Source organism: Oncorhynchus kisutch, linkage group LG18, assembly GCF_002021735.2.
Source record: "Oncorhynchus kisutch isolate 150728-3 linkage group LG18, Okis_V2, whole genome shotgun sequence".
Classification (NCBI taxonomy): Eukaryota; Metazoa; Chordata; class Actinopteri; order Salmoniformes; family Salmonidae; genus Oncorhynchus; species Oncorhynchus kisutch.
This window is the reverse complement of record NC_034191.2, coordinates 9,637,647-9,663,509: the sequence shown is the minus strand read 5'-3', so window position 1 is coordinate 9,663,509 and position 25,863 is coordinate 9,637,647. Positions and strand designations below refer to the sequence as shown.

The window sequence follows — 25,863 nt, the reverse complement described above, 5'->3', positions numbered from 1 at the left end:
GGTTGGGACTGTTCAGAGCTGGGTTAGTTAGGACTGTTCAGAGCTGGGTTAGTTGGGACAGTTCAAAGCTGGGTTAGTTAGGACTGTTCAGAGCTTGGTTAGTTGGGACTGTTCAGAGCTTGGTTAGTTGGGACTGTTCAGAGCTGGGTTGGGACTGTTCAGAGCTGGGTTAGTTGGGACTGTTCAGAGCTGGGTTAGGGTTGGGACTGTTCAGAGCTGGGTTAGTTAGGACTGTTCAGAGCTGGGTTAGTTAGGACTGTTCAGAGCTGGGTTAGTTGGGACTGTTCAGAGCTGGGTTAGTTAGGACTGTTCAGAGCTGGGTTAGTTAGGACTGTTCAGAGCTGGGTTAGGGTTAGGACTGTTCAGAGCTGGGTTAGGGTTAGGACTGTTCAGAGCTGGGTTAGTTAGGACTGTTCAGAGCTGGGTTAGTTAGGACTGTTCAGAGCTAGGTTAGGGTTGGGACTGTTCAGAGCTGGGTTAGGGTTAGGACTGTTCAGAGCTGGGTTAGTTAGGACTGTTCAGAGCTGGGTTAGTTAGGACTGTTCAGAGCTGGGTTAGGGTTAGGACTGTTCAGAGCTGGGTTAGTTAGGACTGTTCAGAGCTGGGTTAGGGTTAGGACTGTTCAGAGCTGGGTCAGGGTTAGGACTGTTCAGAGCTGGGTTAGTTAGGACTGTTCAGAGCTTGGTTAGTTAGGACTGTTCAGAGCTTGGTTAGTTGGGACTGTTCAGAGCTTGGTTAGTTGGGACTGTTCAGAGCTGGGTTGGGACTGTTCAGAGCTGGGTTAGTTGGGACTGTTCAGAGCTGGGTTAGTTGGGACTGTTCAGAGCTGGGTTAGGGTTGGGACTGTTCAGAGCTGGGTTAGGGTTTGGGACTGTTCAGAGCTGGGTTAGGGTTGGGACTGTTCAGAGCTGGGTTAGTTAGGACTGTTCAGAGCTGGGTTAGTTGGGACTGTTCAGAGCTTGGTTAGTTGGGACTGTTCAGAGCTGGGTTGGGACTGTTCAGAGCTGGGTTAGTTGGGACTGTTCAGAGCTGGGTTAGGGTTGGGACTGTTCAGAGCTGGGTTAGTTAGGACTGTTCAGAGCTGGGTTAGTTAGGACTGTTCAGAGCTGGGTTAGTTGGGACTGTTCAGAGCTGGGTTAGGGTTGGGACTGTTCAGAGCTGGGTTAGGGTTAGGACTGTTCAGAGCTGGGTTAGTTAGGACTGTTCAGAGCTGGGTTAGTTAGGACTGTTCAGAGCTGGGTTAGGGTTAGGATTGTTCAGAGCTGGGTTAGTTAGGACTGTTCAGAGCTGGGTTAGGGTTAGGACTGTTCAGAGCTGGGTCAGGGTTAGGACTGTTCAGAGCTGGGTCAGGGTTAGGACTGTTCAGAGCTGGGTTAGTTAGGACTGTTCAGAGCTGGGTTAGGGTTGGGACTGTTCAGAGCTGGGTTAGGGTTGGGACTGTTCAGAGCTGGGTTAGTTAGGACTGTTCAGAGCTGGGTTAGGGTTAGGACTGTTCAGAGCTGGGTTAGGGTTGGGACTGTTCAGAGCTGGGTTAGGGTTGGGACTGTTCAGAGCTGGGTTAGGGTTGGGACTGTTCAGAGCTGGGTTAGGGTTGGGACTGTTCAGAGCTGGGTCAGGGTTGGGACTGTTCAGAGCTGGGTTGGGACTGTTCAGAGCTGGGTCAGGGTTGGGACTGTTCAGAGCTGGGTCAGGGTTAGGACTGTTCAGAGCTGGGTTAGTTAGGACTGTTCAGAGCTGGGTTAGTTAGGACTGTTCAGAGCTGGGTTAGGGTTAGGACTGTTCAGAGCTGGGTTAGTTAGGACTGTTCAGAGCTGGGTTAGGGTTAGGACTGTTCAGAGCTGGGTCAGGGTTAGGACTGTTCAGAGCTGGGTCAGGGTTAGGACTGTTCAGAGCTGGGTTAGTTAGGACTGTTCAGAGCTTGGTTAGTTAGGACTGTTCAGAGCTTGGTTAGTTGGGACTGTTCAGAGCTTGGTTAGTTGGGACTGTTCAGAGCTGGGTTGGGACTGTTCAGAGCTGGGTTAGTTGGGACTGTTCAGAGCTGGGTTAGGGTTGGGACTGTTCAGAGCTGGGTTAGGGTTTGGGACTGTTCAGAGCTGGGTTAGGGTTGGGACTGTTCAGAGCTGGGTTAGTTAGGACTGTTCAGAGCTGGGTTAGTTGGGACTGTTCAGAGCTTGGTTAGTTGGGACTGTTCAGAGCTGGGTTGGGACTGTTCAGAGCTGGGTTAGTTGGGACTGTTCAGAGCTGGGTTAGGGTTGGGACTGTTCAGAGCTGGGTTAGTTAGGACTGTTCAGAGCTGGGTTAGTTAGGACTGTTCAGAGCTGGGTTAGTTGGGACTGTTCAGAGCTGGGTTAGGGTTGGGACTGTTCAGAGCTGGGTTAGGGTTAGGACTGTTCAGAGCTGGGTTAGTTAGGACTGTTCAGAGCTGGGTTAGTTAGGACTGTTCAGAGCTGGGTTAGGGTTAGGATTGTTCAGAGCTGGGTTAGTTAGGACTGTTCAGAGCTGGGTTAGGGTTAGGACTGTTCAGAGCTGGGTCAGGGTTAGGACTGTTCAGAGCTGGGTCAGGGTTAGGACTGTTCAGAGCTGGGTTAGTTAGGACTGTTCAGAGCTGGGTTAGGGTTGGGACTGTTCAGAGCTGGGTTAGGGTTGGGACTGTTCAGAGCTGGGTTAGTTAGGACTGTTCAGAGCTGGGTTAGGGTTAGGACTGTTCAGAGCTGGGTTAGGGTTGGGACTGTTCAGAGCTGGGTTAGGGTTGGGACTGTTCAGAGCTGGGTTAGGGTTGGGACTGTTCAGAGCTGGGTTAGGGTTGGGACTGTTCAGAGCTGGGTCAGGGTTGGGACTGTTCAGAGCTGGGTTGGGACTGTTCAGAGCTGGGTCAGGGTTGGGACTGTTCAGAGCTGGGTCAGGGTTGGGACTGTTCAGAGCTGGGTTAGGGTTAGGACTGTTCAGAGCTGGGTCAGGGTTTTTAGAATATGTACCAAACCTGCCAGGTCAGTGTTACTTTTTGCTGCGTTCAAAACAACTGGGAATTCGATAAAAAAACCGAGCTCTGACTGGGGAGAAATCGATTTGAACGGTCATCCAACTCAGGAACTCGGGCCTCTTTCTAGAGCTCACTGACGTCATTATTTGACCGTATATTTTTACAAATTCCCAGTAGTTTTGAACGCGACATTAGCCCTATCTCTAAGGACTGGTTTACTGTTCGAGATCTCTCACTTTCCAGCGATGTCATTTAAACCTGTCTCACGCTCCAGTGATGTCATTTAAACCTGTCTCACGCTCCAGTGATGTCATTTAAACCTGTCTCACGCTCCAGTGATGTCATTTAAACCTGTCTCACACTCCAGTGATGTCATTTAAACCTGTCTCACGCTCCAGTGATGTCATATTAAATAGCTGTCTCACTCTTCAGTCCATGTAGACGGGTTGGTTATTTAGCAACAAAACTGACGCATTGAGGTAGTATGTACAGTTGAAGTCGGAAGTTTACATACACTTAGGTTGTAGTCATTAAAACCTGTTTTTCAACCACTCCACACATTTCTTGTGAACAAACTACAAACTATAGTTTTTGCAAGGAGGTTAGGACATCTACTTTGCGCATGACACAAGTAACTTTTCCAACAATTCTTTACAGACAGATTATTTCACTTAGAATGAATTGTATCACAATTCCTGTGGGTTAGAAGTTTACATACATGAAATTAACTGCGCCTTTAAACAGCTTGGAAAATTCCAGAAAATGATGCCATGGCTTTAGAAGCTTCTGATAGGCTAACTGACATCATTTGAGTCAATTGGAGGTGTACCTGTGGATGTATTTCAAGGCCTACCTTCAAACTCAGTGCCTCTTCGCTTGACATCATGCGAAAATCTAAAGAGATTTGCCAAGACCACCTTTTTTGACCTCCACAAGTCTGGTTCATCCTTGGGAGCCATTTCCAAACGCCTGAAGGTATCATGTTCATCTGTACAAACAATAGTACGTAAGTATAAACACCATTGGACCACGCAGCCATCATACCGCTCAGGTATGATGAATGTACTTTGGTGCGAAAAGTGCAAATCAATCCCAGAACAACAGCAAAGGACCTTGTGAAGAGGATGGAGGAAACGGGTACAAAATTATCTATTTCCACAGTAAAACGAGACCGATATAGACATAACCTGAAAGGCAGCTCAGCAAGGAAGAAGCCACTGCTCCAAAACTGCCATAAAAAGCCAGACTACAGTTTGCATCTGCACATGGGGACTTTTTGGAGAAATGTCCTCTGGTCTGATGAAACAAGAACTGAACTGTTTCGCCATAATGTCCATCGTTATGTTTGAAGGAAAAAGGGGGAGGCTTGCAAGCCGAAGAACACCATCCCAACCGTGAAGCACGGGTGGCAGCATCATGTTGTGGGGGTACTTTGCTGCAGGAGGGACTGGTGAACTTCACAAAATAGATGGCATCATGAGGGAGAAAATTACGTGGATATATTGAAGCAACATCTCAAGACATCAGTCAGGAAGTTAAAGCTTGGTCACAAATGGGTCTTCCAAATGGACAATGACCCCAAGCATACTTCCAAAGTTGTGGCAAAATGGCTTAAGGACAACAAAGTCAAGGTATTGGAGTGGCCATCACAAAGCCCTGACCTCAATCCCATAGAACATTTGTGGGCAGAACTGAAAAAGCGTGTGTGAGTAAGGAGGCCTACAGACCTGACTCAGTTACACCAGCTCTGTCAGGAGGAATGAGCCAAAATTCACCCAACTTATTGTGGGAAGCTTGTGGAAGGCTACCTGAAACGTTTGACCCAAGTTAAGCAATTTAAAGGCAATGCTACCAAATACTAATTGAGTGTATGTACATTTCTGACCCACTGGGAATGTGATGAAAGAAATACAAGCTGAAATAAATCATTCTCTCTACTATTATTCTGACATTTCACATTCTTAAAATAAAGTGGTGATCTCAACTGACCTAAAACCGAATTTTTACGAGGATTAAATGTCAGGAATTGTGAAACTGAGTTTAAATGTATTTGGCTATGGTGTATGTAAACTTACTATATATATAAATTATATACACATACAGTGTTTTCAAAAAGTATTCAGGCCCCTTCCACATTTTGTAAAGTTACAGCCTTATTCTAAAATGGATTCAATTTTTAAAATGTCAATCAATCGACACAATTCCCCATAATGACAGCGAAAACAGGTTTTTACATTTCTTGGGTACATTTTTTAAAGTATTCAGACCCTTTGCTCTGAGACTCAATTTTGCTCAGGTGCATCTTGTTTCCATTTGATCACCCTTGATGTTTCTACAACTTGATTGGAGTCCACCTGTGGTAAATTCAATTGATTTGACATGATTGTAAAGGAACACACCTGTCTATATAAGGTCCCACAGTTGACAGTGCATGTCAGAGCAAAAACCAAGCCATGAGGTCGAAGGAATTGTCCGTAGATCCCCGAGACAGGATTATGTCGAGGCACAGATCTGGGGAAGGGTACTAAAAACAATCTGCAGCATTGAACGTCCCCAAGAACACAGTGGCCTCCATCATTCTTAAATGGAAGAAGTTTGGAACCACCAAGACTCTTCCTAGAGCTGGTCCCCTGGGCCAAACTGAGCAGTCGGGGAAGGGCCTTGGTCAGGGAGGTGACCAAGAACCCGATGGTCACTCTGACAGAGCTCCAGAATTCCTCAGTGGAGATGGGAGAACCTTCCAGAAGGACAACCATCTCTGCAACACTCCACCAATTAGGCCGTTATGGTAGAGTGGTCAGACAGCAGCCACTCCGCAGTAAAAGGCACATGACAGCCCGCTTGGAGTTTGCCAAAAGGCACCTGAAGAATTTCAGACCTTGAGAAGCAAGATTCTCAGGCCAAAGATTGAACTCTTTGGCCTGAATGCCAAGCAGAGGAAACCTGGCACCATCCCTACGGTGAAGCATGATGCTGTGGGGATGTTTTTCAGTCGTAGGGACTTGGAGACTAGTCAGGATCAAGTGAAAGATGAACGGATGAAAGTACAGAGAGATCTTTGATGAAAACCTGCTCCAGAGCTCTCAGGACCTCATCCAAACCGGCCAGAACTTGAGAGGATCTGCAGAGAGGAATGGGAGAAACTCCCCAAATACAGGTGTGCCAAGCTTGTAGCGTCATACCCAAGAAGACTTGAGGCTGTAATCACTGCCAAAGGTGCTTTAACAAAGTACTGAGTAAAGGGTCTGAATACTTATGTAAATGTAATATTTTGGGTTTTTTTGCCAACTTTTCTAAAAACTTGTTTTTCCTTTGTCGATATGGGGTATTGTGATGTCATTGGGGTGGCAGGGTAGCCTAGTGGTTAGAGTGTTGGACTAGTAACCGGAAGGTTCTGAGCCCTCTCCTGTACTCCCTGTTCACCCACGACTGCGTGGCCACGCACGCCTCCAACTCAATCATCAAGTTTGCGGACGACACAACAGTGGTAGGCTTGATTACCAACAACGACGAGACTGCCTACAGGGAGGAGGTGAGGGCCCTCGGAGTGTGGTGTCAGGAAAATAACCTCAACGTCAACAAAACTAAGGAGATGATTGTGGACTTCAGGAAACAGCAGAGGGAACACCCCCCTATCCACATCGATGGAACAGTTGTGGAGAGGGTAGTAAGTTTTAAGTTCCTCGGCATACACATCACAGACAAACTGAATTGGTCCACCCACACGGACAGCATCGTCAACCTCAGGAGGCTGAAGAAATTTGGCTTGTCACCAAAAGCACTCACAAACTTCTACAGATGCACAATCGAGAGCATCCTGGCAGGCTGTATCACCGCCTGGTACGGCAACTGCTCTGCCCACAACTGTAAGGCTCTCCAGATCCAGAGGGTAGTGAGGTTTGCACAACGCATCACCGGGGGCAAACTACCTGCCCTCCAGGACACCTACACCACCCGATGTTACAGGAAGGCCAAAAAGATCATCAAGGACAACAACCACCCGAGCCACTGCCTGTTCACCCCGCTATCATCCAGAAGGCGAGGTCAGTACAGGTGCATCAAAGCTGGGACCGAGAGACTGAAAAACAGCTTCTATCTCAAGGCCATCAGACTGTTAAACAGCCACCACTGACTCAACACACTGACTCAACTCCAGCCACTTTAAAAATGGGAATTGATGGGAAATGATGTAAAATATATCACTAGCCACTTTAAACAATGCTACCTAATATAATGTTTACATACCCTACATTATTCATCTCATATGTATACATATATACTGTACTTTATATCATATACTGCATCTTTATGTAATACATGTATCACTAGCCACTTTAACTATGCCACTTTGTTTACATACTCATCTCATATCGACCCTGGGTCCTAGTCCTGAGGTATGGTCCTAGGGCTCAGGGAGGGAGAAAGGGAAAGAGAGATAATTAGAGGGATCATACTTAAATTCACACATGACACCTGATAAGACAGGAGAATTACATCAGATATAACAGACCCCCAGCCCCCCAGCACATGAACTATTGCACCATAGATACTGGAGGCTGAGAAGGGGGGATCGGGGGACACTGTGACCCCGTCCGACAATACGGTCTCCAAGGTGGCATAGCAGTTCAGACGTCTTTTGTCCTCGTCTTGTCGTGTCCTGTATATATATATATTTACAACTTTTTCACATACATTTTATTTTTATTTTCCATCAACTCATCTTCAAAACACTCTCCTGCAACCCGCCTCACCAATGTATATTTATAAAAAAGTATTATTTACCTCAGATCTGTAATCCTCCAAGAAGCTAGCCAGAAACTCCAGGAGGCTGGCCTGAAACTAGCCAGAAGCTAATCCAGAAGCTAGTTCAGAAGCTAGTTGGCTCCTTTACTGGCAAGTCGTTGGTGTTCAGCTAACCACGGTTTGTGGTCATCGGCTATCCTTTGGCTCGAAAGTCTATCGCCAGTTCTGTACGGCGCAGCGCGGCTCGGAGCGGAGCATACCGGACCAATTTTTCTCTCCATGTCCCTGGATTTCGACTGCTCTCTGGACATTCATGCCCGGATCTCACAGCTAGCTAGCTGCTATCCGTGTGACTATCGGTCTTCGTCGATTCCGGAGCAAACATCAATTGTTCCGGAGCTAGCAAGCTCCGTCAATCACTCCTGAGTTCCATCAATCGCACCTGGGCTGCAGTCGCCTATCCGGACCCGTTTTGCTGCCTTCGCGGAGCCCCACCGGGCCTTCACAACTGGACTGCCGACGTTATCTACCCGAAGGAGTTATTCGGCTGGCTCCTCCGTCGCGACGTTACCTGAACGCCCATCTGCGGCCTGCTAACCGTTAGCTGTCTTACCGGCTGCTATCTGAATAGACAATCGGACATTTTTTTTATAATTTTTTATTTATTTATTTATTATTATTATTATGTTTTCTTCTTGGGCCTCTATAACTATATCTATTGTTTTTATTTTTGTTGTTGTTGTGTGATTTGGATTGATCCCCTCTACCACACGGAACCCCACTAATCTACTGACGGAGCGCAGGAGGTGGCTAACAACAGACCTCCATCCTATGCTAGCTTGCTACCGATGCCCTGGCTAGCTGTCTAAATCACCAACCAACCTCTCCACTCACCGGACCCTTTTGATCACTCGACTAAGCATGCCTCTCCTTAATGTCAATATGTCTTGTCCATTTCTGTTCTGGTTAGTGTTTATTGGCTTATTTCACTGTAGAGCCTCTAGTCCTGCTCACTATACCTTATCCAACCTATTAGTTCCACCACCCACACATGCAATGACATCTCCTGGTTTCAACGATGTTTCTAGAGACAATATCTCTCTCTTCATCACTCAATACCTAGGTTTACCTCCACTGTATTCACATCCTACCATACATTTGTCTGTACATTATACCTTGATGCTATTTTATCGCCCCCAGAAACCTCCTTTTACTCTATGTTCCAGACGTTCTAGACGACCAATTCTCATAGCTTTTAGCCGTACCCTTATTCTACTCCTCCTATGTTCCTCTGGCGATGTAGAGGTGAATCCAGGCCCTGCAGTGCCTAGCTCCACTCCTATTCCCCAGGCGCTCTCTTTTGACGACTTCTGTAACCGTAATAGCCTTGGTTTCATGCATGTTAACATTAGAAGCCTCCTCCCTAAGTTTGTTCTATTCACTGCTTTAGCACACTCTGCCAACCCGGATGTTCTAGCTGTGTCTGAATCCTGGCTTAGGAAGACCACCAAAAACTCAGACATTTTAATTCCAAACTACAACATTTTCAGACAAGATAGAACTGCCAAAGGGGGCGGTGTTGCAATCTACTGCAAAGATAGCCTGCAGAGTTCTGTCCTACTATCCAGGTCTGTACCCAAACAATTTGAACTTCTACTTTTAAAAATCCACCTCTCTAAAAACAAGTCTCTCACCGTTGCCGCCTGCTATAGACCACCCTCTGCCCCCAGCTGTGCTCTGGACACCATATGTGAACTGATTGCCCCCCATCTATCTTCAGAGTTCGTGCTGCTAGGCGACCTAAACTGGAACATGCTTAACACCCCAGCCATCCTACAATCTAAACTTGATGCCCTCAATCTCACACAAATAATCAATGAACCTACCAGGTACCTCCCCAAAACCTTAAACACGGGCACCCTCATAGATATCATCCTAACCAACTTCCCCTCTAAATACACCTCTGCTGTCTTCAACCAAGATCTCAGCGATCACTGCCTCATTGCCTGCATCCGTAATGGGTCAGCGGTCAAACGACCTCCACTCATCACTGTAAAACGCTCCCTGAAACACTTCTGCGAGCAGGCCTTTCTAATCGACCTGGCCGGGGTATCCTGGAAGGATATTGATCTCATCCCGTCAGTAGAGGATGCCTGGATATTTTTTAAAAATGCCTTCCTAACCATCTTAAATAAACATGCCCCATTTAAGAAATTTAGAACCAGGAACAGATATAGCCCTTGGTTCTCCCCAGACCTGACTGCCCTTAACCAACACAAAAACATCCTATGGCGTTCTGCATTAGCATCGAACAGCCCCCGTGATATGCAGCTGTTCAGGGAAGCTAGAAATCATTATACACAGGCAGTTAGAAAAGCCAAGGCTAGCTTTTTCAAGCAGAAATTTGCTTCCTGCAACACTAACTCAAAAAAGTTCTGGGACACTGTAAAGTCCATGGAGAATAAGAACACCTCCTCCCAGCTGCCCACTGCACTGAAGATAGGAAACACTGTCACCACTGATAAATCCACCATAATTGAGAATTTCAATAAGCATTTTTCTACGGCTGGCCATGCTTTCCACCTGGCTACTCCTACCCCGGACAACAGCACTGCACCCCCAACAGCAACTCGCCCAAGCCTTCCCCATTTCTCCTTCTCCCAAATCCATTCAGCTGATGTTCTGAAAGAGCTGCAAAATCTGGACCCCTACAAATCAGCCGGGCTAGACAATCTGGACCCGTTCTTTCTAAAATTATCTGCCGAAATTGTTGCCACCCCTATCACTAGCCTGTTCAACCTCTCTTTCGTGTCGTCTGAGATTCCCAAAGATTGGAAAGCAGCTGCGGTCATCCCCCTCTTCAAAGGGGGGGACACTCTTGACCCAAACTGCTACAGACCTATATCTATCCTACCGTGCCTTTCTAAGGTCTTCGAAAGCCAAGTCAACAAACAGATTACCGACCATTTCGAATCTCACCATACCTTCTCTGCTATGCAATCCGGTTTCAGAGCTGGTCATGGGTGCACCTCAGCCACGCTCAAGGTCCTAAACGATATCTTAACCGCCATCGATAAGAAACATTACTGTGCAGCCGTATTCATTGATCTGGCCAAGGCTTTCGACTCTGTCAATCACCATATCCTCATCGGCAGACTCGACAGCTTTGGTTTCTCAAATGATTGCCTCGCCTGGTTCACCAACTACTTCTCTGATAGAGTTCAGTGTGTCAAATCGGAGGGTCTGCTGTCCGGACCTCTGGCAGTCTCTATGGGGGTGCCACAGGGTTCAATTCTTGGACCGACTCTCTTCTCTGTATACATCAATGAGGTCGCTCTTGCTGCTGGTGAGTCCCTGATCCACCTCTACGCAGACGACACCATTCTGTATACTTCCGGCCCTTCTTTGGACACTGTGTTAACAACCCTCCAGGCAAGCTTCAATGCCATACAACTCTCCTTCCGTGGCCTCCAATTGCTCTTAAATACAAGTAAAACTAAATGCATGCTCTTCAACCGATCGCTACCTGCACCTACTCGCCTGTCCAACATCACTACTCTGGACGGCTCTGACTTAGAATACGTGGACAACTACAAATACTTAGGTGTCTGGTTAGACTGTAAACTCTCCTTCCAGACCCATATCAAACATCTCCAATCCAAAGTTAAATCTAGAATTGGCTTCCTATTTCGCAACAAAGCATCCTTCACTCATGCTGCCAAACATACCCTTGTAAAACTGACCATCCTACCAATCCTCGACTTTGGCGATGTCATTTACAAAATAGCCTCCAATACCCTACTCAACAAATTGGATGCAGTCTATCACAGTGCAATCCGTTTTATCACCAAAGCCCCATATACTACCCACCATTGCGACCTGTACGCTCTTGTTGGCTGGCCCTCGCTTCATACTCGTCGCCAAACCCACTGGCTCCATGTCATCTACAAGACCCTGCTAGGTAAAGTCCCCCCTTATCTCAGCTCGCTGGTCACCATAGCATCTCCCACCTGTAGCACACGCTCCAGCAGGTATATCTCTCTAGTCACCCCCAAAACCAAATCTTTCTTTGGCCGCCTCTCCTTCCAGTTCTCTGCTGCCAATGACTGGAACGAACTACAAAAATCTCTGAAACTGGAAACACTTATCTCCCTCACTAGCTTTAAGCACCAACTGTCAGAGCAGCTCACAGATTACTGCACCTGTACATAGCCCACCTATAATTTAGCCCAAACAACTACCTCTTTCCCAACTGTATTTAATTTTAATTAATTTATTTATTTTGCTCCTTTGCACCCCATTATTTTTTTATTTCTACTTTGCACATTCTTCCATTGCAAAACTACCATTCCAGTATTTTACTTGCTATATTGTATTTACTTTGCCATCATGGCCTTTTTTGCCTTTACCTCCCTTCTCACCTCATTTGCTCACATTGTATATAGACTTGTTTATACTGCATTATTGACTGTATGTTTGTTTTTACTCCATGTGTAACTCTGTGTCGTTTTATCTGTCGAACTGCTTTGCTTTATCTTGGCCAGGTCGCAATTGTAAATGAGAACTTGTTCTCAACTTGCCTACCTGGTTAAATAAAGGTAAATAAATAAATACCCCTGGACTGGGCCAACCAGGCTGGATATAACCCCACCCACTATGCCAAAGCACAGCCCCCACTCTACTAGATGGATATAAACAGACCACCAACTTACTACCCTGAGACCAGGCTGAGTATAGCCCCCACACCACTAGAGGGATATCTACCAACCTACTACCCTGAGACCAGGCTGAGTATAGCCCCCACACCACTAGAGGGATATCTACCAACCTACTACCCTGAGACAAGGCTGAGTATAGCCCCCACACCACTAGAGGGATATCTACCACCCTACTACCCTGAGACCAGGCTGAGTATAGCCCCCACACCACTAGAGGGATATCTACCACCCTACTACCCTGAGACCAGGCTGAGTATAGCCCCCACACCACTAGAGGGATATCTACCAACCTACTACCCTGAGACCAGGCTGAGTATAGCCCCCACACCACTAGAGGGATATCTACCACCCTACTACCCTGAGACAAGGCTGAGTATAGCCCCCACACCACTAGAGGGATATCTACTACCCTGAGACAAGGCTGAGTATAGCCCCCACACCACTAGAGGGATATCTACCAACCTACTACCCTGAGACCAGGCTGAGTATAGCCCCCACACCACTAGAGGGATATCTACCACCCTACTACCCTGAGACAAGGCTGAGTATAGCCCCCACACCACTAGAGGGATATCATCAGACCACCAACCTATTACCCTGAGACCAGGCTGAGTATAGCCCCCACACCACTAGAGGGATATCTACCAACCTACTACCCTGAGACAAGGCTGAGTATAGCCCACACACCACTAGAGGGATATCTACCACCCTACTACCCTGAGACCAGGCTGAGTATAGCCCCCACACCACTAGAGGGATATCTACCACCCTACTACCCTGAGACCAGGCTGAGTATAGCCCCCACACCACTAGAGGGATATCTACCAACCACCACCAACTTACTACCCTGAGACCAGGCTGAGTATAGCCCCCACACCACTAGAGGGATATCTACCAACCTACTACCCTGAGACCAGGCTGAGTATAGCCCCCACACCACTAGAGGGATATCTACCACCCTACTACCCTGAGACCAGGCTGAGTATAGCCCACACACCACTAGAGGGATATCATCAGACCACCAACCTATTACCCTGAGACCAGGCTGAGTATAGCCCCCACACCACTAGAGGGATATCTACCAACCACCACCAACTTATCACCCTGAGACCAGGCTGAGTATAGCCCCCACACCACTAGAGGGATATCTACCACCCTACTACCCTGAGACCAGGCTGAGTATAGCCCCCACACCACTAGAGGGATATCTACCAACCTACTACCCTGAGACCAGGCTGAGTATAGCCCCCACACCACTAGAGGGATATCTACCACCCTACTACCCTGAGACCAGGCTGAGTATAGCCCCCACACCACTAGAGGGATATCTACCAACCTACTACCCTGAGACAAGGCTGAGTATAGCCCACACACCACTAGAGGGATATCTACCAACCACCACCCTACTACCCTGAGACCAGGCTGAGTATAGCCCCCACACCACTAGAGGGATATCTACCACCCTACTACCCTGAGACCAGGCTGAGTATAGCCCCCACACCACTAGAGGGATATCTACCAACCACCACCAACTTACTACCCTGAGACCAGGCTGAGTATAGCCCCCACACCACTAGAGGGATATCTACCAACCTACTACCCTGAGACCAGGCTGAGTATAGCCCCCACACCACTAGAGGGATATCTACCAACCTACTACCCTGAGACCAGGCTGAGTATAGCCCCCACACCACTAGAGGGATATCTACCAACCTACTACCCTGAGACCAGGCTGAGTATAGCCCCCACACCACTAGAGGGATATCTACCACCCTACTACCCTGAGACAAGGCTGAGTATAGCCCCCACACCACTAGAGGGATATCATCAGACCACCAACCTACTAGGGATATCATCAGACCACCAACCTATTACCCTGAGACAAGGCTGAGTATAGCCCCCACACCACTAGAGGGATATCTACCACCCTACTACCCTGAGACCAGGCTGAGTAGCCCCCACACCACTAGAGGGATATCATCAGACCACCAACCTATTACCCTGAGACAAGGCTGAGTATAGCCCCCACACCACTAGAAGGATATCTACCAACCTACTACCCTGAGACAAGGCTGAGGGGGCGCAAAACCGGACAGGAAGATCACGTCTGTGACTGCATGGAAGAGCACTAGTAAGCCAGTGACTCAGCCCCTGTAATAGGGTCAGAGGCAGAGAATCCCAGTGGAGAGAGGGGAGACAGCCAGTCAGAGACAGCAAGGGTGGTTCCTTGCTCCAGTGCCTTTCCGTTCACCTTCACACTCCTGGGCCAGACTGCACTCAATCATATGACCCACTGAAGAGATGAGTCTTCAGTACAGACTTAAAAGTTGAGACCGAGTCTGCTTCTCTCACATGGATAGGCAGACCTTTCCATAATAATTGAGCTCCATAGAAGAAAGCCCTGCCTCCAGCTGTTTGCTTAGAAACTCTAGGGACAATAAGGAGGTCTGTGTCTTGTGACCATAGCGTACGTGTAGGTTTTTGATGAGACAAGGATATCCAATCCGGCCAAACCCTCCCTAACCCGGACGACGCTAGGCCAATTGTGCGTCGTCCCACGGACCTCCCGGTCGCGGCCGGTTACGACAGAGCTTGGCCGCGAACCCAGAGTATCTGGTGGCACAGCCCTTAACCAATGCGCCACCCGGGAGGCCCCATTCTCCTGTATATTTTTACACCTTTATTTAACCAGGTAGGCTAGTTGAGAACACCTTTATTTAACCAGGTAGGCTAGTTGAGAACACCTTTATTTAACCAGGTAGGCTAGTTGAGAACACCTTTATTTAACCAGGTAGGCTAGTTGAGAACACCTTTATTATAGACTGCATCCAGTTTGCAGTTTGCTGAGTAGAGTGTTGGAGACTATTTTGTAAAGGACATCGCCAAAGTCGAGGATCGGTAGGACAGTCAGTTTTACAATGGTATGTTTGGCAGCGTGAGTGAAGGAGGCTTTGTTGCAAAATAGGAAGCCGATTCTAGATGTAATTTTGTATTGGAGATGTTTAATATGAGTCTGGAAGGAGAGTTTACAGTCTAGCCAGACACCTAGGTATTTGTAGTTGTCCACATATTCTAAGTTAGAACCAACCAGAGAGTGATGCTAGTCGGGCGGGCGGGTGTGGGCAGCGATCGGTTGAAGAGCATGCATTTAGTTTTACTTGTATTTAAGAGCAGTTGGAGGCCACGGAAGGAGAGTTGTATGTCATTGAAGCTCGTCTGGAGGTTAGTTAACACAGTGTCCAAAGAAGGGCCAGATGTATACAGAATGGTGTCGTCTGCGTAGAGGTGGATCACCAGTAGCAAGAGCGACATTATTGATGTATACAGAGAAGAGAGTCGGCCCGAGAATTGAACCCTGTGGTACCTCCATAGAGACTGCCAGCGGTCCGGACAACAGGCCCTCCGATTTGACACACTGAACTCTATCTGACAAGTAGTTGGTGAACCAGGCGAGGCAATCATTTGAGAAACCAAGACTGTTTAGTCTGCTGATAAGAATGCTTTTTTTACCTTTATTTAACTTGGCAAGTCAGTTAAGAACAAATTCTTATTTTCAATGACGGCCTAGGAACAGTGGGTTAACTCCCTGTTCAGGGGCAGAACGACAGTTTTGTACCTTGTCAGCTCAGGGATTCGAACTTGCAACCTTTCGGTTACTAGTCCAACGCTCTAACCACTAGGCTACCCTGAGTCGAAAGCCTTGGCCAGGTCGATGAAGACGGCTGCACAGTATTGTCTTTTATCAATGGCGGTTATGATATCGTTTAGTACCTTGAGCATGGCTGAGGTGCACCCCTGACCAGCTCGGAAACCGGATTGCACAGCGGAGAAGGCATGGTGGGAATCGAAATGGTCAGTGATCTGTTTGTTAACTTGGCTTTCGAATACTTTAGAAAGGCAGGGCGGGATTGATATAGGTCTGTAACAGTTTGGCCACGGCAGCTTTCCAATCTTTAGGGATCTCGGACGATTCGAAAGAGAGGCTGAACAGACTGGTAATAGGGGGTGCAACAATGGCGGCGGTTTAGAAAGAGAGGGTCCAGATATTATGAGTACAGTGACTGCAATTCAAAGGCATCATGTTAATGTTACTACTTAGCTTCGGCCGGGGGAGGTCCTGATGAACCACGTCCAGATAAAGCATCATGTTAATGTTACTACTGGTTGGCCGGTGGAGGTCCTGATGAACCACGTCCAGATAAAGCATCATGTTAATGTTACTACTTAGCTTCGGCTGGGGGAGGTCCTGATGAACCACGTCCAGATAAAGCATCATGTTAATGTTACTACTGGTTGGCTGGGGGAGGTCCTGATGAACCACGTCCAGATAAAGCATCATGTTAATGTTACTACTTAGCTTCGGCTGGGGGAGGTCCTGATGAACCACGTCCAGATGAAGCATCATGTTAATGTTACTACTTAGCTTCAGCTGGGGGAGGTCCTGATGAACCACGTCCAGATAAAGCGTCCGAGGGGAAAAAATTGAATGAAAAAAGTTGAGCGAAGGTTAAAAAAAATTTTTTTTAAAGTAAAAACCGTAAAGTTGTCAGGTAGCAAAGTAAGGTTAGCAACAAACCGCACAGCAGCACGTAAACAAGTCTACAAGTTGTGACCGGAAATTACTACAACACTAGAACTAGAACCGTAGAACTATAACACTAGAACTACAACACTAGAACTACAACAATTGAACTGAACTATTGTAATTATTTGAACAGTAGATCTAGAACAGTAGAACTAGAACAGGAGCTAGAAACAGTAGAACTAGAACAGTAGAACTATAATTAGAGCAGTAAATATAGAACAGTAGAACTACAACAATTGAACTAAAATATTATAATTATTAGAGCAGTAGATCTAGAACAGTGGAACTAGAACAGTGGAACTAGAACAGTGGAACTAGAACAGTAGAACTAGAACAGTGGAACTAGAACAGTGGAACTAGAACAGTAGAACTAGAACAGTGGAACTAGAACAGTGGAACTAGAACAGTAGAACTAGAACAGTGGAACTAGAACAGTAGAACTACAACAATTGAACTGAACTATTGTAATTATTTTGACAGTAGATCTAGAACAGTAGAACTAGAACAGGAGCTAGAAACAGTAGAACTAGAACAGTAGAACTATAATTAGAGCAGTAAATATAGAACAGTAGAACTACAACAATTGAACTAAAATATTATAATTATTAGAGCAGTAGATCTAGAACAGTGGAACTAGAACAGTGGAACTAGAACAGTAGAACTACAATTAGGACAGTATATCTGGAACCGTAGAACTACAACAGTAGAGCTACAATTAGAACAGTACATCTAGAACAGTACATCTAGAACAATGGAACTAGAACAGTAGAACTAGAACAGTAGAACTACAATTAGAACAGTACATCTGGAACTGTAGAACTAGAACAGTAGAACTAGAACACTAGAACTCCCTGGTCAAGTCATCATGATGATACAGCTATAAGGACAGACTAGACACTGCTTCCTCTAGCTGCCTTTGACAGCAATACTTTGACAGCACCAGTCAAAGTTTGTACATATTCATTCCAGGGTTCATTAATATTCTACAATGTAGAAAATAGTCTACAATGTAGAAAACAGTCAAAATAAAGAAAAACCCTGGAATGAGTAGATGTGTCTGAACTTTTGACTGGTACTGTATGTGTTCATGTTTGACTGTGCTTTGGAACCCTGGAATGAGTAGATGTGTCCAAACTGTTTGAATGTGTGTTGGTGCAATGATCAACATATGTAGGACTCATTACCTCTCACAGTGGAACCAGCAGATGGAAAGGAGATTGGAGAGATTAATCTGTGACTCAGCAGGACAGAACCACACGCACGCACGCATGCACACACACATACACACATACTTGCGGTGGTGTAATAATACAACTGGGTTACTGGATGGTAATAATTAGCAAACACGTTGGGCCCAAGCTATGGAAACACGTCAATACCCCAAACACTGTGGAGAGATGAGAGGGGGGGAGAGAGAGTGAGAGACAGAGAGAGGGGGGAAGAGAGAGAGAGGGGGGAGCAGAGAGAGGGAGGGGAGAGAGAGAGGGGGAGTGGAGAGAGAGAGAGGGGGGGAGAGAGAGAGAGAGGGGGAGAGAGAGAGAGGGGGGGGGAGAGAGAGAGAGGGGGGGGGGAGAGAGAGAGAGAGAGAGAGGGGGGGAGAGAGAGAGAGAGAGGGGGAGAGAGAGAGAGGGGGGAGAGAGAGAGGGGGGAGGAGAGAGAGAGAGGTGCGGGGAGAGAGGGGGGGGGGGAGAGAGGGGGGGAGAGAGAGAGGGAGAACACGTAGAACAGAGCAGGGCCATCTGGCCTCTGGAAACATGGAAACATGTCTATACATGGAAACATGTCTATACCCCAAACACTGTGGAGAGATGAGGGGGGAGAGAGAGGGGGGGGGAGAGTGAAACAGAGGGGGAGGGGAGAGTGAAACAGAGGGGGAGGGGAGAGTGAAACAGAGGGGGAGAGAGAAAGAGAGGGGAGAGAGATAGAGGAGGGAGAGAGAGGGGGGGGGGGGGGGGGGGGGGTTCATTTTGAAAAACTCCCATTGGGTGAAATACCACAGTGTGGAATCACAACAGCAAGATTTGTGACCTGTTGCCACAAGAAAAGGGCAACCTGTGAAGAACAAACACCATTGTAAATACAACCCATATTTAAGTTTATTAACTATTTGCACATTTGAAATGTATATTCCTTTGAAACGTTTTTGATTGAATATTTAACTTTAGTTTATTATCTATTTCACTTGCTTTAGCAATGTTAACATGTTTCCCATGCCAATAAAGCCCTTTTCATTTAATTGAATTGAACTGAGAGACAGAGAGAATTGGTACAAAATATAGAGTACTGTACACACTACAATTACTTACAGTGCATTCGAAAAGTATTCAGAGCCCTTGACTTTTTCCATATTTTGTACGTTCCAGCCTTATTCTAAAATGTATTAAATATGTTTTTCCCTCATCAATCTACACACAATATCCCATAATGACATCACAATACCCCATAATGACATCACAATATCCCATAATGACATCACAGTACCCCATAATGACATCACAATATCCCATAATGACATCACAGTACCCCATAATGACATCACAGTACCCCATAATGACATCACAGTACCCCATAATGACATCACAGTACCCCATAATGACATCACAGTACCCCATAATGACATCACACTATCCCATAATGACATCACAGTACCCCATAATGACATCACAATACCCCAAAATGACAAAGCAAAAACAGGTTTTTAGACAAATTTATGAGATTTTTTTTTGTTTTCATGAGCTTGGCCTTATTTCTATTACAACATGTTGAGTGACTGTCATTCATATTCCATTCACCCAGCTCAATGTAACAGTGATAGGTTTAGGTTACTGTCATTCATATTCCATTCACCCAGCTCAATGTAACAGTGATAGGTTTAGGTTACTGTCATTCATATTCCATTCACCCAGCTCAATGTAACAGTGATAGGTTTAGGTTACTGTCATTCATATTCCATTCAGGCAGTTCAATGTAACAGTGATAGGTTTAGGTGACTGTCATTGATATTCACCCAGTTCAATGTAACAGTGATAGGTTTAGGTTACTGTCATTCATATTCCATTCACCCAGTTCAATGTAACAGTGATAGGTTTAGGTGACTGTCATTGATATTCACCCAGCTCAATGTAACAGTGATAGGTTTAGGTTACTGTCATTCATATTCACCCAGCTCAATGTAACAGTGATAGGTTTAGGTTACTGTCATTCATATTCACCCATCTCAATGTAACAGTGATAGGTTTAGGTTACTGTCATTCATATTCACCCAGTTCAATGTAACAGTAATATGTTTAGGTTACTGTCATTCATATTCACCCAGTTCAAATGTAACAGTGACAGATTCAGGCTATGACATGATACTCAAATGTTCCCTATACCCATCATGAAGTTGCTACAACCTAGTGAGAGAGAGAGAGAGAGAGAAGAGCCCCAGTGTGTTCTGGGAGATGAGATGTTGTTTTACCCAGGAGTCTCCTCCATAATAATCTGAGCATGAAGGGTCTCACACACACACACACTTTTTCCATATCCCCAGTAGGGTTTCTCTCTGGGAGATATGCAGCTCTACTTAACGCCAGACAGACAGGTAAAATATGGTTCCTGTCACACACACACACACACACACACACACACACATTACTCTCTCTCTCTCTCTCTCTCTCTTGCATTGTAACGCTTAACTGATGTGGGATGTTACTGTGGATCTATCTGACAAGGATTCTGAGGAGGAGTTGGGACGTCAGGACACTGAGGAGGAGTTGGGACATTAAAACAGGACACTGAGGAGGAGTTGGGACATTAAAACAGGACACTGAGGAGGAGTTGGGACATTAAAACAGGACACTGAGGAGGAGTTGGGACATTAAAACAGGACACTGAGGAGGAGTTGGGACATTAAAACAGGACACTGAGGAGGAGTTGGGACATTAAAACAGGACACTGAGGAGGAGTTGGGACATTAAAACAGGACACTGAGGAGGAGTTGGGCCATTTGATGCAGGTAGGTCCAATGTTAGTTTGTAACATTTCTCTGCTGTTCGTGTCACTGTTTCTATAAGCAACAGAGACCATTACAAATGTTATTTATCAGTCTACAGTGCATTCGGAAAGTATTCAGACCCCTTTTCATATTTTGTACTTTACAGCCTTATTCGAAAATGTATTAAATCGTTTCCCCCCTCATCAATCTACACACAATACCCCATAATGACAAAGCAAAAACAGGTTTTTAGACATTTTTGCAAATGTATACAATAAAAAAAGATGCAATATCACATTTACATAAATATTTAGACCCTTTACTCAGTACTTTGTTAAAGCACCTTTGGCAGCGCTTACAGCCTCGAGTCTTCTTGGGTATGACGGTACAAGCTTGGCAGCGATTACAGCCTCGAGTCTTCTTGGGTATGACGGTACAAGCTTGGCAGCGCTTACAGCCTCGAGTCTTCTTGGGTATGACGGTACAAGCTTGGCAGCAGCCTCGAGTCTTCTTGGGTATGACGGTACAAGCTTGGCAGCGATTACAGCCTCGAGTCTTCTTGGGTATGACGGTACAAGCTTGGCAGCGATTACAGCCTCGAGTCTTCTTGGGTATGACGGTACAAGCTTGGCAGCGCTTACAGCCTCAAGTCTTCTTGGGTATGACGGTACAAGCTTGGCAGCGATTACAGCCTCGAGTCTTCTTGGGTATGACGGTACAAGCTTGGCAGCGATTACAGCCTCGAGTCTTCTTGGGTATGACGCTACAAGCTTGGCACATGTATTTGGGGAGTTTCTCCCATTCTTCTCAGTGTCGTTTAAGATGAGGGAGGACAATTCTTTTTTTCATTAGCATGGGCTTATTTCTGTTGCAGTATATTGGGGGACTGTCATTCATAATCCATCTCAATGTAACAGTGATTGATTTAGGCTACAACATGATACTCAAATGTCCCCTAAACCATCATGAGGTTTCTACGACCTGACCTATTTATGTATTTATTTCACCTTTATTTAACCAGGTATTTATATATATAACCCTAACCCTTTATTTAACCAGGTATTTATATATATATATAACCCTAACCCTTTATTTAACCAGGTATTTATATATATATATATAACCCTAACCCTTTATTTAACCAGGTATTTATATATATAACCCTTTATTTAACCAGGTATTTATATATATAACCCTTTATTTAACCAGGTATTTATATATATAACCCTTTATTTAACCAGGTATTTATATATATAACCCTAACCCTTTATTTAACCAGGTATTTATATATATAACCCTAGCCCTTTATTTAACCAGGTATTTATATATATAACCCTAACCCTTTATTTAACCAGGTATTTATATATATAACCCTAACCCTTTATTTAACCAGGTATTTATATATATATATAACCCTAACCCTTTATTTAACCAGTGTCGTTTCTTTGGCTATGCCGGATTAAGTGATATGACATGCTATTCTATAAAATAATTTCTCCGTAATTAATATCACCCGATTGAGCTAATCATGTAAATGTAATTAACTAGAGAGTCGGGCACCACAAAATAATATTCATAGAGTTATCTTCCGAATAAATTCTTAAAAGACCTAGTAATATTTTACATCAATAGCAGTCAATATCAATCGTCATCTTAATTCAGTCTCATAATCTGAAAGTTGTAAATTCTTGGTTATCTGCACGAACCCTGGCTAACAATTTGAATCAGCAATACAAAATTGGGTTTAATTATTTATTTACTAAATACCTAACTAATCACACAGAATTACACATAAACATAATTAAAACATAACTTGATTACAAATGATGTCATAAAGGAAAACATCCCTAGCGGGCGGAACAGATATGACAGCTTGTTACACAAAAGAAAAGGGGCTGGGTTTGAGTGAAAGAACGGGAAGATAGGAACAAAGGTGAAGCTGTGCTATCGTAAATACATTCTAAATTACCGCCCATTTGGAAAAGGAAAATGCAATAAATATTTACAGTCTAACCAGACACCTAGGTATTTGTAGTTGTCCACATATTCAGAACCGTCCAGAAATATGATGTTGGACGGGTGGGCAGGTGCAGGCAGCGATCGGTTGAAGAGCATGCATTTAGTTTTACTTGTATTTAAGAGCAGTTGGAGGCCACGGAAGGAGAGTTGTATGGCATTGAAGCTCGTCTGGAGGGTTGTTAACACAGTGTCCAAAGAAGGGCTAGAAGTATACAGAATGGTGTCGTCTGAGTAGAGGTGGATCAGAGAATCACTAGCAGCAAGAGCGACATCATTGATGTATACAGAGAAGAGAGTTGGCCCAAGAATTTAACCCTGTTGCACCCCCATAGAGACTGCCAGAGGCCCGGACAACAGGCCCTCCGATTTGACACACTGAACTCTATCAGAGAAGTAGTTGGTGAACCAGGTGAGGCAATCATTTGTGAAACCAAGGCTATCGAGTCTGCCGATGAGGATGTGGTGATAGATAGAGTCGAAAGCCTTGGCCAGGTCAATGAATATGGCTGCACAGTATTGTTTCTTATTGATGGCGGTTAAGATATCGCTTAGGACCTTGAGCGTGACTGAGGTGCATCCGTAACCAGCTCGGAAACCGGAATGCACATCGGAGAAGGTTAGGTGGAATTCAAAATAGTCAGTGATATGTTTATTAACTTGGCATTCGAAGACTAGAAAGGCAGGGCAGGATAGATACACAGTGGGGAGTATTTGAAACACTGCCGATTTTGCAGGTTTTCCTACTTACAAAGCATGTAGAGGTCTGTAATTTTTATCATATGTACACTTCAACTGTGAGAGACGGAATCTAAAACAAAAATCCAGAAAATCATATTGTATGATTTTTAAGTAATTAATTGCATGACATAAGTATTTGATACATCAGAAAAGCAGAACTTAATATTTGGTACAGAAACCTTTGTTTGCAATTACAGAGATCATACGTTTCCTGTAGTTCTTTGCACACAGGTATGCACACACTGCAGCAGGGATTTTGGCCCACTTCTCATACAGACCTTCTCCAGATCCTTCAGGTTTCGGGGCTGTCGCTGGGTAATACGGATTTTCAGCTCCCTCCAAAGATTTTCTATTGGGTTTCAGATATGGAGACCTGCTAGGCCACTCCAGGACCTTGAGATGCTTCTTACGGAGCCACTCCTTAGTTGCCCTGGCTGTGTGTTTCGGGTCATTGTCATGCTGGAAGACCCAGCCACGACCCATCTTCAATGCTCTTACTGAGGGAAGGACGTTGTTGGCCAAGATCTTGCGATACATGGCCCCATCCATCCTCCCCTCAATATGGTGCAGTCGTCCGGTCCCCTTTGCAGAAAAACATCCCCAAAGAATGATGATTCCACCTCCATGCTTCACGGTCGGGATGGTGTTCTTGGGGTTGTACTCATCTTTCTTTCTCAAAACACGACAAGTGGAGTTTAGACCAAAAAGCTAAATTTTTGTCTCATCAGACCACATGACCTTCTCCCATTCCTCCTCTGGATCATCCAGATGGTCATTGGCAAACGTCAGACGGGCCTGGACATGCGCTGGATTGAGCAGGGGGACCTTGCGTGCGCTGCAGGATTTTAATCCATGACAGCGTAATGTGTTACTAAATGTTTTCTTTGAGACTGTGGTCCCAGCTCTCTTCAGGTCATTGACCAGGTCCTGCCGTGTAGTTCTGGGCTGATCCCTCACCTTCCTCATGATCATTGATGCATGGAGCCCCAGACCGAGGGTGATTGACAGTCATCTTGAACTTCATCCATTTTCTAATAATTGCACCAACAGTTGTTGCCTTCTCACCAAGCTGCTTGCCTATTGTCCTGTAGCCCATCCAAGCCTTGTGCAGGTCTACAATTTTATCCCTGATGTCCTTACACAGCTTTCTGATCTTGGCAATTATGGAGAGGTTGGAGTCTGTTTGATTGAATGTGTGGACAGGTGTCTTTTATACAGGTAACGAGTTCAAACAGGTGCAGTTAATACAGGTAATGAGTGGAGAACAGGAGGGCTTCTTAAAGAAAAACAGGTCTGCGAGAGCCGGAATTCTTACTGGTTGGTAGGTGATCAAATACTTATGTCATGCAATAAAATGCAAATTAATTACTTAAAAATCATACAATGTGATCTTTCTGATAATTGTAGAAAGAGAGGGTCTATGAATGAAGGTTTACAGCGTAGGAACACACAGGTCGAGAGATCTGCATCTAGCTGACCTAGGGTTTTATCATTTGTCCAACAGTTGCAAGCAAGAGTTTCTATTGGACAAATTCAGGTATGTTTATCCCCGTTTCGTTCCATTTGCTTCTGTTGAATAAGAAACGTTTTTCAACAGAATCGGCAGAATGAATACACCCCTGATCACGCGTAAACACAGTTCACTTTCATAGCAGCCACATTTTATTCCTTCTCACATCTATGCGCTCTCCTTCTCTCACCTTTTCCCTTCGCTTATGGACTTCAATGCACAACACATCAGCTGTATGTGACCAGGCGAAAAAACCTTTCTAGGCCAAACGATCTCATAGCCGCTACACACAGCATTGTCACAGCATTGTCATCATATTCAACATAAAGTTGTCATAATTACTGCCTGCGGTCCAAACACTTAAGACACAACCTGTCCACTCAGCCCTCAAATAAGTGGACACTTCTGATGGCGTATCATGATGTGTGACGAATATACACTTGCAGGGCGAGGGGCGAAGGAGGCAGGAATGATTTTAAAAGGACCACCATTGGCCGGAAATTCATCACTCGTTCATCTCGCGATGATTGTGTTGTTTTCAGCCACCAGTAACTTGTGGGTGCTTTATATGTGCTGCAGTCAATTACGATTGCA

General features: G+C 45.4%; 1 protein-coding gene across 1 annotated transcript in view; it reads left to right on the top strand.

The window, feature by feature from the left end:
• LOC109877642 (thrombospondin-2-like) overlaps positions 1–25,863 on the top strand; it is a 90,812-nt gene that overhangs the window by 8,742 nt on the left and 56,207 nt on the right. Inside the window, exon 3 of the mRNA XM_031795661.1 lies at positions 20,740–21,023. The gene's annotated coding sequence lies outside the window, so the exon portion shown is untranslated. The remainder of the gene's footprint in view (positions 1–20,739; positions 21,024–25,863) is intronic.